Genomic DNA, 17,525 nt, shown 5'->3' on the forward strand with positions numbered 1-17,525 from the left:
GTTTGGCGCCTGCCTTTGGCCCAGGGCGCGATCCTGGAGACCCGGGATCGAATCCCACGTCGGGCTCCCGGTGCATGGAGCCTGCTTCTCCCTCTGCCTATGTCTCTGCCTCTCTCTCTCTCTCTGTGTGACTATCATAAATAAATAAAAATTAAAAAAAGAAAAAAAATACTCTCATTTAAAAAAAAATGCATGTTAATCTTGTCTGTCTCATAAAGTTCTCATGGGTAATTGCTAAGACCTCTTTCAAAATCTTTGGTGATCTGAAACTTTAAAAAGTTGTGCTAAGTTAAAAGATAAATTGGGTTGAATTCATCAAATACCTATGTCTTCTTTTTACTTTTTGGATTTTATTTTTAAGTAATCTCTATACCCAACATGGGCTTCAAACCTAAAACTTCAAGGTCAAGTGTTTCATGTGAGCTCTACACACTGAGCCCATAGGTCTTTTTCAAATGAGATAGAACACTGATTACTGAACACAGCCTTTTCTGCATCGGCTTCTCACTGCAAAAATACTGAGGATACCTAGGTCTGTTGGTAAACATGCTTTATGATTTACTAAAAGGCTATACTATGGAAAAGCACATTTCTAAAAATTATGAAATGTATTCATAAATTTACCAATCCAAAGAATTCTGGTATAGCAGACAGTTCACAATGGTTAGTACTTAATTTTCACTGGAGACTATGGTTTCTAGAAGTTGAAATTCCATTAAATGAAATTAAGCTTGATGGAGATGATAAGGAAAGCAACTCTGTATATAGGAAAGTAGGATATGCATAAGAAAGATATAAGAAAGGACACATTTTTGTTGAGGTGAAAAAAAAAAGCAAATTTGCCCTAAAATGAGATTGGTTATTTAGAGAGAGGAAGTTTAAGACCAAATCCAAATGAAAAAGAAAGTTGTAGAAGATGCGTGAAGGGAAAGCTTGGGAATAAAATTGTGTGTGTGGTAAGGACTGACCAAGATTAAAACGAATGGATGTTAAAAATATACTGTCATTGAGACGCCTGAGTGGCTTAGCAGTTGAGTGGCTGCCTCTGGCCCAGGGCATAACCCTGGAGTCCCAGGATCGAGTCCCACATCGGGCTCCCTGCATGGAGCCTGCTTCTCCCTCTGCCTGTGTCTCTGCCTCTGTGTGTGTAAGTGTGTGTGTGTGTGTGTGTGTGTGTGTGTCTCATGAATAAATAAAATAAAATCTTTTAAAAAATTAAAAATTAAAAAAAATACACTGGCATAATATTGACATTCTGTTTTATTCTCTGTTAAAAGATATTTTTCTTGGATTATTGGTCTGCTCTTGATAAGAAATTATAAACAAAGGGGGGTTTTTTTGTTTTTTTTTTTTAAACAAATTTTTTTTTATAAAATATCCCCTTGTGAAAAAATTGAAACATTTGGCTTTCTCTCCACCAAGCCCTCCAAAGTTCTGAAATTCTTAGTGACTAAAACTGGACTTACTTTTTACAAGGGAACTAGTCTCAATTTGGTGATCTTTGGAAATGAGGGTAATTTTAGAGAAAAACATTATGTATCAATAACACAGCTTTGTGGATGTTAAATTCTAGTTCTGATTAGTTGTCTTTGAATGTTCATTGTTTGCCTAAGCTAGATAGGTTAAGGTAAACTTCAGAGAAACTGACACGACAGCTCATATTATAGACAATCTATGTGCCTGTTACTCTGTGGGGGAAATAACAGGACTCTATGAGCATATGATTATTTGGATAGCTGAACAATATGATGGAATCCTTGAAAATTGTGTAACTCAACTATGATCTTGACCCTTTCTATGTGGATGACAAAATAACTCCTTAAAAGCCAGAACATACCTCACTCCATGGGGTTAGCTATGGGCTTGTGGAAAAAGTAGATGGCTCCACTTTCCTTATGATTGGATAGAGGACCCACTTGAATGCCCACATCCCAGACAGGTCTTCTCCCACTTGCCAGTGATTCATCAGAATCAGGATATTGTTAGCTCTAGATATCAGGCAAAGAAGCCTTGCTGGATTTATCCCTTCACCATATTCGTGAACCATCTCTCTTGATGTAAAGTTGCAAGAGGCTTTAGCCGAGCACACAGCAGCCACCTGTAACCAAACCCAACACACAATCACCCAAAAATTTGAAAAGTGGCCCTCCAAAACCGAAAGGCCCTCGATGTCCTGAGTGCAGCTCAAGAAGGTACCTGTACTCTTATTAGAACAGTGTTGTATCTATGCCCCAAATTACTGGAAAAATGTAACTGAATTTATGAAAGATTTAGGTAAATACACCACAGCTATAGATGTCCTAGCTATAAATCCTTTTAGCAATTGGTTAAATTCTATACCATCCACATGTAAATATACCTTATTAAGCATTGCTATATTTCTTGTTCTTCTTGGTTGTTTGTCTTTTTGCATCTGTCAAGCCAGAGCTAGCTTTATTTTATTTTTTTAAAAAAATTTTTTCAGAGCTAACTTTATTCATACTAGCTTGGAGACACCTCTACTGTCTCCTTCAGCGGAAATGCCAGAAACAAGATTATCTTACTGCATGAGGGTCTTCCATTCCAAAATCCCTTTATGGTCCCTGATCAGCAGGAAGGAGTTATGGAGGATGATGCATGTTCACTCTTAATCTCATAGATATAGAATGAGACTGATGGTAGGGAATTGAACCTCTGCCTTGGCCCTTCTGCCAACCTAGTACTCTTTAAGCTTTAGCAAACACTCTGAGCCCATGTGATTGGTGAACTAAACCTTTCTTTGTTTATCCAAAGGTCATGCATTCTTTCCTAAAGAGAGAAAAACACTTCTGTAAGTCACCAGGCTCTCTCCCCCAACCTCCCCTGGGTACCAAGGAACCAGACCTTCTTGCACGACCTCTCATGAGTACCAAGGAACCACACCTTCTTGCACAACGCCTCCCCCACCCCAGGCACCAAAGAACTAGCACTTCTTGTATAACCTGGAGCAGAGTTAACTCTGTAGCTGGCATCATCAAGTTTGTACATAATCAAGAAATGTCACAAACCACTGCACTCCCTTAATTGATTAAACCCCTTAAAAACTCTAGGCCAGCAAAAATGGCTTTTGGACAATAGTCTGCCTTCTTCCCAAGTGGGTGGACTCATGAACGAAGCTTATATTCCTTTCCAATCAAAACTTCTCTCTTGACTCTTGGCCTTTCACGCAACAGGCAGCCTAACTTGTGTTCAGTAATAGATGGACCATAAAACAAGCCTCAGTACATGTACAAGGATTAAAATTATAGAAATAAACCATAATGGTACATTTCCACATCTATGAAATGTCCAGAATGGGAAAATCCAGGAAGACAGAAAGTAAATTAGTGGTATCCAGGAGCTGGAACCAGAGGGGAGTAGGAATGGCATTTCTTTTGTGGGTACTGAAAATATCTGGATTAGATAGTGGTTATGGTTGCACAACTAAAACCACTAAGGCCAGATTGACCATCACCTGAATACTCCAAGTGACCCCAAATCATCCCATGTAGATGAGAATAGTCACCAAAGCCCTCTCTGAATTTATGACTCTCAAAATCATTAAATGTAGTGGTATGATTAATAACCTATTAATCCATTAAATTTTGGGGTAGTCCATTACACAATAGTAGATTCTGGGATACAATTTAGTATCTGTAAACAGAGTGTCACCATAAAACATCAAGACTGTATGGTAATATCTTGGGGCCAGGCAGTAGACAAAAGCCCAAAGGATCATAAGGGGATAGTGGAGGAAAATTTGAAGGGAAGAGTTATGGAAAGCTTAAAAAAAGGGACCCAAATTATATACTGGCAGAACAAGAATATGCTTCATATTATCAATTTGGCTTTTCAAGATGTCTTCTAAGAATCTTAAGTTTATTGTTCCAAATTAATACCATATGCAGCTGAATATAAATAAGGTCCTGTCTCATAAGGAAATTTGGCTACGTGTTTTGTCAGATGGAGTATATTATACAATGCACAGGAAGCCCTCAAAATCTTTAAAAAAATACAGAGACATTAGTAAGCTATTTATAATAGCCAAGAGGCGTAAAGAACTCAAATGTCCATGAATAGAAAAATGGACAGATTGTCATATATACTTACAAAGAAATATTATTCAGACACAAAAAGGAATGAAGTACTGATATATGTGATAATGTGGATGAATCCCAAAACCACTACGTTAAATAGGAAGAAACCAGATACTAAAAGTAAAATATTATATAATTCCTTTATTTAAAATGTCCAGAATAGATAAATCCAAAAAGACACAAAGCAAAAGGGTGGAGGTTCTGGTTCAAGATGGTGACATGGGAAGATCCTAAACTCCCCTCTTCCCATGGACAGGGAGCTGGGTCTACAGTTACATATGGGATAATTTACCATAAAAGAAAACTAAAGGCCAACTGAGCAATGACTATACTTTGGAGAAACTGGAAGTAAACCACATCAAAATGAGTAGGAGAGGCTGGGACACAATCTCTCCACATAGACCCCACCCTTGACATGGCAACCCACATTGGGAGGCAATTCAAAATCTGGACTTTCCCCTAAGAAGTGAAGGGTTCAAACCCCACACTGGGCAACTTTTAAGACTTGCACCCAGAGGTGAACCCCCAAAAACATTTAGCTTTGAAAATCAACAGGGTCATGTCCTCCCACATCTGCAACACTGTAGCCATCTGAGCAGTGGCTCTTTATTTTTTTCTTAAAGATTTTATTTATTTATTCATGAGAGATACAGAGAGACAGAGACAGAGACAGAGGGAGAAGCAGGGTCCCTGTGGGGAGCCCTATGCAGGACTCGATCCAAGGACTCTTGGATCACTACCTGAGCCAAAGGCAGATGTTCACCCACTGAACCATCCAGGTGCCCACCCCTGAGCAATGTTTCTTAAAAAGCTCTGCATGCTCATACTCTCCTGCTTTAGTCCCAACTCAGAGGCAGCTGATTTGACTCAGACTTTAAGGGGAAGAGGTTCATTTGAGTATAATAAAGAATTGGGGACAGCCCGGTGGCTTCAGCAGTTTAGCACCAACTTCGGCCCAGGGCATGATCCTGGAGACCCGGAGTCCCACGTCAGGCTCCCTGCGTGGAGCCTGCTTCTCCCTCTACCTGTGTCTCTGCCTCTCTCTCTCTCTCTCTCTCTCAGTTTAACACACACATCTAAGAGCCTGCTGGAACATTCTTTTGGGACAGAGACTGGTGGGTGCCATCTTTGCCCTTTGATTCTACCTTGCAATAGCTGGAAGGGGCCATCTTTTTGTTCTTTTCTTTTTTCCCCATAGACATCATCTTTAGGGTCCCCCTCTGCCTTGCAACGGCTAGCAAGCACCGTCTTCACACTTTCCCCTTGCTGTGCTCCAGAGTACAGTGTCTCCTGGAAGGGGGCTTTTACATCTTTGATGTCCTAATTTTTGCAGCTACTGCTGATGGGATGACCCTTTTTTCCCTGACTCAGATGCCAGAGTTGCTGTGTTCCTGGGTCCCATGGGACTGTAACACACTGAGAGACAAGTCCAGGCCAGTTACCACTCCCAAGACGTTGCGCTGCACAGCCAGCAGACTGAAATACACCCAAGTCTTTCTGTGGAAGACGCCTTGTCATTTGTGCAGGGCTTTGGCCTGAGGGCCTGGCTTCTGGTTTGACAGGCATCTAGTAGTCTAAGGAAGTGCTTTCAAGTAACAGAGGCCAGTGGACAAAATTTTTGTGCTCCTCCTCTACCTCACTCCCACTTACTGGTCAGGGAGCTGGTATCGAAAGCAAGTGGAACGGGGACCTGAGTATGTACTGCAAGAATGATGTGCTGAACGATCACCCACCACACAATGTAGAAAAAGGAAAGGGTACCAGTGAACCGATGAATCTGGGCTTCCAAAATCCCACTGCAATCAATTAAATATAAAGTAAGATGAAATGTGGGGAAGGGCTGGGAGGCAGACCAATCTCCCACATAATATAGACGTGGAAATTGCCCCATCTGTGAGTCCCTGCCTCTTCACACCCACTGCTGCAGCCATGCAAAGGAGGTAGACAAATGTTCTCTAACAAGCCCAGGACAACTCTGAAATTTGAAAATCAGTAATTGGATCCACTGGAGGCAAACACCAAGAGCTATAGCAGGAGAACCTGGTTGTGCCATGTGTCTCCAAGTTTCACTTTATAGCACCAGGTTATTCTTTGAAATGCTATACTATTTTTAAAAATACTATTTTGATACTATATTTTTAAAAATAGTATCAAAAGAAAATATAAGAGTATTTTAGTATAGAAAAGAAGGGGGAACATAGAGGCATAATCATCGTTGATTAAGAAGAATCTTTCTGAGCATGACACCAAGGCCAGATTCCACAAGGGAAATGATTGATAAAACTAACCTTTATAAAAACTTGGATGTCTATTTGGCAAACAATCTCTTGGGGAAGCTAAGACAAATGGAACTCTGAAGAAAGGCTTGCGATACATATAACAAAGGGATAATACATTTGAATTGTAAATTCTTCTTACAAATCAATAAGAAAAGTATGAACATCCTAAAGAAAAATAGGGAAATAGACATCTATTGTCAATCGTCATTAGACAAAGATATTCAAGTTAAAATAATAAGGGGATGTCATTTATACATCTAAGAGCACCAAATATTTAGAGATCAAGAATACCTTTAGTCGATGTGCTTGGGGAACAGTGGGCTGAATTCATATATATTTATGGAAATGTAAATGGCTATAATCTCTCTTAGGAGGAAAGAGGCAATCTAAATGTTACATGCATATCTTTTGCCCAGATTGGGGATTTTTCCTTAAGCAATAGTTGGATAATGCATAAAAATATACATTAAAGTATAAATGATAAAAAAATGTTTATAATAGCATCAAATCGAAAAGCCTCCATGGCTCTCTAAGTATATATCTGTGTGTGAGACAGAGATACTAAAATGGTACTGATCTTGTGACTTTGGAAATATGGAACAGGGTAAAAGGGAGAGAAAGACTGGTGGTGGGGGAGGGAAGCGTAGTTAATACAAGGGTTAAAATTGCCTGTCATTTTCTACTCTCTACTTCAGCGTTCTTTGGACTATTTACAACAAGATTTTTTACTTCCTATCATGAAAATAAAGGCATTCCTTAAAAGAATGATAAATTGGGAACAAAGCTCTTCTTAGGCTGATTCTTTCTTTATGTAGAATATCAATAATGCCTGGCTTTATACCACTTTTAAGTCCTAAGGAGCTGGTAAAAGCACAAGTCCAGATTGTAAAAACCAATGTTTGCAATATACACTTAAAGAAATTTACATCTCATCTTGATAGTATAACAAATGAAACTATCAAAATAATTGGCTCCAAAGAAAAACACATATTTTATGTAATTTTAAATAGTGCTTATGGGCTAGTTTTGCATATCTTTTTTTAATATTTTATTTATTTATTCATGAGAGACACAGAGAGAGAGGCAGAGACACAGGCAGAGGGAGAAGCAGGCTCCCTGCAGGGAACCTGATGCGGGACTCCAGGATGCCGCCCTGGGCCAAGGGCAGGCACTAAACTGCTGAGCCACCCAGGGATCCCCTAGTTTTACATATCTTATAGACAGTTTAAAATATTTAAGCTATATTTTACTTATTTTATTATGGTAATTATATATATATAAAACAACTGGTTATATATATGTATTTGAAATTCTATAGCCAGTAAAAAAAAAGAAATTCTCCATTACCCCTTCCCACAGGCCCCTGACAGCTACCATTCTACCTTCTGTTTCCATGAATTTGACTACTTCAGATATCTTCCGTAACCAGAATCATGCAGTATTTGTATTTTTGTTGTTGGCTTATTTCACTTCCATAATGTACTCAAAGTTCATCCCTGTTGTAGAATGTGTGAGAATTTCCTTCCTTTTGTTACCCTTCCACATAAGGGTAAATAATATTTTATTGTGTGGATGTACTACTTACTAGATAATAAAAGGAATGAAATATATGGATATGCAAAAGCTTTAATCAAAGACAGTATGTTGTAGAAATAAAAATATTCCACAGACATTGAGAGACAGGAGCCTTAACTAAATAGATGAATTTGGTTTTTGGTTTTCAATATTTAGCCTACCAGTTACAATATATAATGACATCTTTCCATACTTCCCAAGTTTTTCTTAGAAAAGTTTAATCTTCCCCTAGTTTTAAGAAAAGCTAATATTCATAAAGATTGTTTAAGAATACCAGTATGTAGAAATTACTAGTGTAACTCAGACTTTAAATATAAGATGTAGCAGGGGTACCTGAGTGGCTCAGTTTTCTGACTCTGGATTTCACCTCAGGTCATGATCTCAAGGTCATGAGCTTAAACCCCTCATCTGGCTCTGCCCTAGACATGGAACCTGCTCAAGATTCTCTCTCTCCCTCTCCCTCTGTATGACTCACCCCCACTCCTCCCAATTGTGCTCTTGCTCTCTTTCTCTCTAAAACACCAAAATAGAATAAAATGAAGTAAAACAAAATAAAAAAATAAATGTAAGATGTAACATTTCAAGTAAGTACTCCAAGGATAGACCATAAAATAAAAGGCTAAGCCAGCAAGAATATAAACATGAATATAAAAAGAAATGAAATTTCTTCTTTCCAGATAGTTTTCCAACAGTAATTCATATAGCAGATAAAATACTTACATGTTTCTTGGGTAAATGTTATCAGATATTTACATATGGTTTCTATATTTTTCTTGTAAACAAGTATATTTTACATTTCGCCAGTATTTTCATTATACTTTTACATCTCTTCTCTCATTTTGTCTACTTCAGCCCCAAAGACTCTAGGATACTTATTATCATTACCGTTTTACCCAAGAAAATATTTATGTACATATTGGTTAGGTTATACTCAGTAATTCATGTGTTCATAAATTCATCCAAAAATATTTAATTTAGCATCCATTATTGGTCCATTATTATTTTGGTGGGCACTGAGAATACAAATTTGAATGGGAGAGTCTTATTTACAGCACATTATTCATGCTGAGGTTCACATTTATTTGGTATACCTAACCCTTACACTCAACCATATATTCAACACTAATTACCACTAATGTTGGGCTTATCAGATTAAACCATTCATGATATATTTATATAGCCAGGGGCTGTAACAGGCATGCCAAAATCAGTGATCATGAGACAGACATTGACCCTACCCGAAGTGAATTTTCAGTATTATAAAGAACACAATTATTAAACAAGTCTAATAGTTGTAATATATATTATACTATTATATGTTATATTTTTATGTATCATATATTGAAGGGGAAGTTATATAAATTATGTATCATATATGTGTACATGCATTATATATCATGAAAGGGGAGTAAAAGTATTATCTGAAACTTTTAATCAATTATAGATTTCAAGAAGGCCCCAGGAGTAAATAATGTGTTAGCTAAGACTAGTCAGTAGTTAGCTGAGTGAAGAGTAAGAAGGATTGAAAGGTGGAGAGTATTCTAGGGAAAGGGAGGAAAGAGTGTGAAATAACTAGAAAATACAACATGGCCAGAGGGTATGATGAGAAAGGGGTGCCTTCAGGAAGCAGAAGAGGAAAGCAGACATAGTTGACAAAAAGGGTCCAGGATTTCAAGGGAAATGGGAAGACTTTCAGGGATAACAGTGAAATAATATAATCATATTTTCATTCTTAGCAAGGTCACTCTGATGAATGGAAGAGAATTTAGACAACCAATATTTAAGCATGAGTACTTTTAGAATAGTATGACTTTGGGTCCCAAATGCTCAATTATGATTTTGACCAAGTTATTTGCTCTCCTTCAATCCCAGTTTTTTCATCTGGAAATTCCAGATAGCAATAGTGCTTACCTTACATGGTGTTTCTGAGATCTCATGAATTAATACGTGGAAAGGCCTTCTAGCGCAGAACATGACAATAGTGAGCACTCAATGTTACCTCTTATTTCTAAATTACTGGGCACCAAAAATAAATGATTATTCTCTCAAATCCCCAAATCCTCTAGTGTAGTCACTGGTTACCTTAGAAATCTGGCCTATGAGTTCTTTTCTTTTTTCTTAATTCTTTGTTTAAATTCAATTTAGTTAATATACACTATATTATCAGTTTCTGGGGTAGAATTTAGTGATTCACCAGTTGCGCATAACACCCAGTGCTCATTACATCACATGCCCTCCTTAATACCCATCACCCTTTTTGAACTTGGCCACAGTAACTTCTTCCAAGATACATCCATGAAGGCAAGAGAAACAAAAGCAAAAATGAATTATTGGGACTTCATCAAGATAAGAAGCTTTTGCACAACAAAAGAAACAGTCAACAAAACTAAAAGACAACCTACAGAATGGGAGACGATATTTGCAAATGACATATCAGATAAAGGACTAGTATCCAAGATCTATAAAGAACTTATGAAACTCAACAGCAAAGAAACAAACAATTCAATTATGAAATGGGCAAAAGACATGAACAGAAATCTCACAGAGGAAGACCTAGACATGGCCAACAAGCACATGAGAAAAATGCTTCCCATCACTGGCCATCAGGGAAATACAAATCAAAACCACAATGAGATACCACCTCACACCAGTGAGAATGGGGAAAATTAACAAGGCAGGAAACCACAAATGTTAGAGAGGATGTGGAGAAAAGGGAACCCTCTTGCACTGTTGGTGGGAATGTGAACTGGTGCAGCCACTCTGGAAAACTGTGTGGAGGTTCCTCAAAGAGTTAAAAATAGATCTGCCCTATGACCCAGCAATTGCACTGCTGGGGATTTACCCCAAAGATACAGATGCAGTGAAACGCCGGGACACCTGCACCCCAATGTTTATAGCAGCAATGTCCACAATAGCCAAACTGTGGAAGGAGCCTCGGTGTCCATCAAAAGATGAATGGATAAAGAAGATGTGGTTTATGTAGACAATGGAATATTACTCAGCCATTAGAAACGACAAATACCCACCATTTGCTTCAACGTGGATGGAACTGGAGGGTATTATGCTGAGTGAAGTAAGTCAATCGGAGAAGGACAAACATTATATGGTCTCATTCATTTGGGGAATATAAAAAATAGTGAAAGGGAATAAAGGGGAAAGGAGAGAAAATGAGTGGGAAATATCAGAGAGGGAGACAGAACATGAGAGACTCCTAACTCTGGGAAACGAACAAGGGGTGGTAGAAAGGGAGGTGGGCGGGGGGTGAGGGTGACTGTGGCCAGGCACTGAGGGGGGCACTTGATGGGATGAGCACTGGGTGTTATTCTATATTTTGGCAAATTGAACTCCAAAAAAAAAAAAAAAAATACCCATCACCCAGTTACTTCATCCTCCTCTCCAGCAACCCTCAGTTTGTTTCCTAGAGTTCAGCATCTCTTATGGTTTGCCTCCCTTTCTATTTTCATCTTGTTTTATTTTTCCTTCCCTTCCCCTACGTTCATCTGCTTTGTTTTTTAAATTCCACATGAGTGAAATCATATGGTATTTGTCTTTCTCTGACTTATTTCACTTATCATAATACCCTCTAGTTTATCCATGTCATTGCAAATGGCAAGATTTTTCTTTTTGATGGCTGAGTAATATTCTATTGTATAGTATGTATATATTGTAATATATACATACATGTATATAATACATATATATGTATATAACACATCTTCTTTATCCATTCATCTGTCGATGGACATCTATGGTCTTATGAGTTCTTACAAATAACTTAACTCTGAATTTTTTTTTGGATCAAAACACATTGATTTTTAAAAGTATACTTTTAAATTTGGCTAAACTCACAAACTTTAAGTTAATAATTGAAATAGTGGTGCTTTAAAAACCATGCCTAATTACACTGGCATAGTTGTGGAGTTATGAGTGACACCTAAACAGGGACATGTAACTGAGAAACCCTCAGTCACACTCTCCCATCAGCCTGAGGAAAAGAGGATGGAAGAGGCAAGCAGTGTTTACTCAGGATTAAAGAGTTATTATTTGGGGAGCATGAGTTCACTTACATACCCAAATAGTGTTCCCACTTACAAGGTGAAAGCAAGGGGTTTTATTTTATTTTATTTATTTATTTTTTTTTATTTATTTATGATAGTCACAGAGAGAGAGAGAGAGGCAGAGACACAGGCAGAGGGAGAAGCAGGCTCCATGCACCGGGAGCCCGATGTGGGACTCGATCCCGGGTCTCCAGGATCGCGCCCTGGGCCAAAGGCAGGCGCCAAACCGCTGCGCCACCCAGGGATCCCAGCAAGGGGTTTTAATGAGGAAAAATGTAAAGGGCAATTATATGAGTGAAATAAAAGAAAAAAAAGTTTTTCTATGGGTGTTAACAAGCTAAACTACTATGGGTTATGCATTGATGGTCTTCTGATTTTATCTGCAAAAATTTCAGAACTTTGGATCTTGTAATCAGAATGTCTGTCCTGCTGCTAATTTTTCAAATAACTGCTTTACACAATTGCTATTTTGCCCAACCCACAGGTTTTGGCTCCTTTCAGACCAAGGCAAGAAGGATAGTTTCTCTGCACTGCCTGCAGCAGGTCTATTTTTAAATGGCTGTGGTCATGTCAGTTTTTCACAATACTAAATAAAACAGCGGACTATCCTAAACTCCTTCTAAATTCATGCCTTATTAAAATACACTAGATTAGACAAAATCATGAATGCTATATAGCTTCAAGTGTTTTTAGAAGAAATCTCAACCTTGACTTTCAGATGGAATAATAACACATTTTGTTTGTGGGTTTTTTTACTGAATTCTCAACAATATAACTTATGCTGTACTCAGACATTAGTGTTATGATACTGCTTTGATAATGTTTTCCTTTTTCAGTCTTTGGAATCTACTTGATCTCTAACAGCTATCTTAAAAGGTTAAAATTAATAAATCATTAATGAATAAAATTATAGATACTGGTTTATAAGTAGACTCAAATAATGTCAGTATTAGTCTATGTTTAATCCCCGAGTTTCCTTTAGGTTAAACATCCTGTAGAAGTTTCAATCTTCCAAAAAACTGGGTACGATCGGTAGAATCTTCTTAGTGACAAGGAGGCAACATCATAGAACCAGGTGATCACACTGACACAAACATAATGTCTTGATTTAACAACTTTTACCTTCTTGGAGAGCCCCTTTAAGATCTATAAATGTGCTTGGGGCACCTGCATGGCTCAATGGACTTAGCCTCTAAGTCTTGATTTCAGCTCAGGTCATGATCTCAGGTCTTGAGATCAAAACTCCTGTTGGGTTCCACACTGGGCATGGAGCCTGCTTAAGATTTTCTCTCACTGGCTCTCTCCACCCCTTCACATGTACTCTTTCTCTCCCTCTCTTAAATAAATAAATAAATAAATAAATAAATAAATAAATAAATAAATTAGATCTGCAAATGTGCTAAAGACAGCTAAATTTTTAGCTCCAATTCTCATTTAAGAAATGTGGTTTTAATATTTAGTTACATGGTAACAAGCTGATACATTGGTGTAAATACTGAAATCTGCCTAGACTAAAGGAGATGTGCAAAATTTCAGAAATAAAATGGAGCCCATTAACTTAATACTAAAGTGGAAAGGATCAAGTGGTTTTCCTGATTCTCTGCTAAACTCATCATTTTATGTGCAGTGCCATTTGTTAATTTTTTTCCAAATGAACTGCGGAGAAATAAAAAATAAAAAAATAATAAAAAAAATAATAATTAAAAAAAAACAACGGCAGAGCCAGGCAGTAGGTTCGAGAGTGCTTTAACGGGGAGCCCAAGTCAGGGAACTCGCACCCAGGTGGGGGAGTGTGGGGGTTTTTAAGCCTTATTGGTTCCAGGTCTGGATCCAGGTGGATCCCTTGCCAAATTAGGCAAGGGAACACCATGTCCCTAGGTGATGGGGGGGTGGTCCCTGGCTGGAAAGTCCCGGGTGGAAAGTTTCGGTTTCCTGTCTAGGTTTCGATTTACTGACGGTGACGTGGTGGTCACGGCTGCCTTGGCGGGAAGATCAGCCATTTTGACCCAATTTGAGATGTCCGCCATTTGGGGTGCCCCTGTCTCTCAGCCAGCCCAACACCATTAAAGATTTGGATGTGCTGACTTTGGGAAAAGGCATGAGGGTTGCCTTGAAAACACATTGTCACTCAACTATCATCCATACAGAGACATGAGAATTCAACCCAATCCCCTGGTATGGATGCTGAGTTTAGTTTCCAAAGAGAAGGAGGACATATTTCCTCAAAATGATACATTTTAAAAGCTTAGATTTTGATGTTAGATGTGATTAACACAATTAAAGTAGAGCCTCCGCACCCCACATCATCTCTTTGTATTAGAGATAAGGAAACAATGGCCATAACTTCACTTCTTCTGAATAAATTAGTGGCAAAAGCAAAGCTATTAACTATTATAAGTAGCCACTAATCTTTCACAACAGCGCTTAGCTGACTCACATTGAGTTGTCCCAGAAGAGCCCCTTAACAATTTTTCCTGGAAACCAGGACTTCTTGAACAAAAATGATGGCAATTCCAAACACTGTGACAGGATCAAACGGGACCTACTTGCATACAAATGGTTTGACTAGCTGCAGCAGAAGAATAGCCTACACAATGCCCCGCACTTAACACCTGCAATGGAGATAATTGCATGGTTTTTAATACATATTTTCAAGTTCTGGCGAAGCTCACTGTCCTTTGAAATAAAGGCTTAGGGAAAGAGCAGATACTTGGTTCTATATCAATGAAGTCATTTTTCAGCTTTAACTGTCAAATTAGATTTTTGCTTGAGTTGTCGGCGGGGCAATTGAGTTGCAAACCAGGCTTTGTCAAAAGAGGAATTGTTAAATTACTTTACCATTTAAAGAATGCATGCCTACAGCAATCTGGTCAGAGAGTTTCTCCAAATATATAAAGAAGATACTTCTCTCTTCTATGAAGTCTACACTATGAAGTTGCTGCCCACGGCTAAGAGAAAGAGGATTTCAGGAGAAAAAAAAAAAATTCATAGCCTGATGACTTAATCCTAAGAGATCGTGGAGAGGGGAGATAGAGATGGAAATGGAGGGAGGCAGGCATCAAGAATAGCACCTTCTCCTTGCCAGATACCCACCTCTGTGGTAGGAAAGAAGCTATTAGAAAAGCATAAAATATCAAAGTCAATGGCCTGTTTCCCTTGTCAGACTGAAGGGAGGGCTAAACACCATGAGAAGGAGCCTTGCACCCAGCCACTTCCAACTTCATGTGCAGTGACAGCTCACAGAGACAGCTAGGGGAAACAGAGAGATACACTGACAAGATGAGCACTGGGTATTATACTATATGTTGGCAAATCGAACTCCAATAAAAAATATATAAATATATATATGACATACATATATATATTTTTAAAAAAGAAAGAAACTGAGAGATAACAATGTGAGTAAGTGTGCCTTGTCCCCGGAGCCCACATGCCACAGTCAGGAGACCCTGCAGGGAACTCTGCAGGAACTTCACGCAGGAGATCTTGTTAAGATTTCTGGGGTACCCTCAGAGGCAGAGCAAAGGAAAGAAGTCAATTTTCTATGTGGTTTGCAAGACAAAACCCAAGTATATGCTGTGTACAAAAGAAGACCTAATACAAAGCAATTCCACATGTTAAAAGCAGACAGACAAACGGATCCCAGGCATAGAGAGACAATAAGAAAATAGAAGTAGCAATCAGATATCAAACAAGTAGAATTTAAGCCAAAAGCACTAAATGTGATGAAGAAATTCACCTTTTTAATGCTAAGAGCTGTAAATCACAATAGTGATATGACACTTAGAAATATTTGTATCCTAAATAATATAGCAATCATCCTATGATGCAAAAAGTACAAGAGATTCAAAGAGACATAGAAACATAACACACTAGGGGCACCTGGGTGCCTCAGTTTGTTAAGCGACTGCCTTCGGCTCAGGTCATGATCCCGGGGTCCTGGGATCCAGCCCCACATCAGGCTCCCTGCTCATTAGGCAGCCTGCTTCTCCCTCTCCCTCTGCCTACTGCTCAGCCAACTTGTGGGTGTTCTCTCTCTCTCTCTCTCTCTCTCTCCCTCTCTTAAATAAATAAAAAAAAATCTTAAACACACACACACATACTAAGAGGAGACATTCACATACTACTCTCAGCAAGACAGGAATACGTAAGCAATACAATCAATTAGGAGACTTCATAAATACACATTGAAATTTAAGAGAGTTACATACTCAAGAAACATTCACAAAAATGGATCATCTGCTAGGCTACAAGAAAAACATTAGTGAAGTTGCATAATGTAGAAATATTACAAGAAATGGTTCTCATTGCAATGCAATAAATTCAGAAAGTATTAGTAAAAAACAAAATAAAAATGGTACTTTACCCTGTATGTTAAAAACCTATTAAATAACTCTTAGGCAACAGAAGAAATAAGATGAAATAACAAAATTTCTGTTGTTAATAATAATAATAATAATAATAATAATACAGCATTGCACTTCTGAATCCATGATCAGGGGAAATAGTACTAAACAGTTTTCAGTAAAAATGAAAGAATGAAAAAAATATATTAAATGCTCATTTCAAAAAAGGGAAAAACAAAACCAACAAAGAAATTCTAAAGAAAAAACAAGGAAAGAAATGGTGAAAATAAATGAAGGAATAAATTAATGAGGTGGAATATATAAAAATAGTATATTTAATTAATAAATTGAATTCCTGGCTTGAGGAAGAAACCTAACAAGAATAGACAAAACACTTGCTTAAGGAAGCTTTGTTATGTCCCCCTGTCTCCAACCTCTCCTACTTTCTTGCTATAATTCACACCATCCCTGAATAACAAGCTTTGAGCCCTAGACTTCATGGCCGAAGGGCTCTGTAGGAAGAACAGATTGGAGGGGAGACCTGGATTACCAAAATTAAAAAATGCTAGAGTAATGATTTAAGAACTATTATCTCCTTTTCATCAAAGGACAGCCTCAGCTTCAAACTGTGACACAGACTGACGATCTGAGGTCTGGAAAAGACAGAAAGACACACACGTAAGAGAGGGCCATGCTGTGTGGACTTGAGAAGTGTACAGACTCCCTAGAAGTAAAGGCCAGGTGTGAAAAACCAGCATACCCACCAAATTTGACTGCAGCGACTGCATCCAGGGCGTAGAAGGATCTTGGGAGCAATAGTTTCACAAAACAGAGTATTACTGCAGAACTACCAAAAGAGAAGACAGCAGACACACTGTGGGTATTATGGTTATAGCATAAAACATGCATATTGTAAAAAGTATTATCAGTTTTGCATAACATAATAAAAATAGGAATTTGGGAGAAAAATAAGTAGGTAGCTTATATATCAGGAGGATATATAAAAGGGCTGATTATCTTCATAGGATGGAACCAATCAATATAGTAAAATTGAAAGCTATTATTAAAGATAATACAGTTGACTCTTGAACAATATAGGGGTCAGGGATGCCAAGCCTCTGAGCAGTCAAAAATCTGCATATAACTTTGGACTGTTGACCAGAAGCCTTGGTG

Source organism: Vulpes vulpes, chromosome 9 (genome assembly GCF_048418805.1).
Source record: "Vulpes vulpes isolate BD-2025 chromosome 9, VulVul3, whole genome shotgun sequence".
Lineage (NCBI taxonomy): Eukaryota > Metazoa > Chordata > Mammalia > Carnivora > Canidae > Vulpes > Vulpes vulpes.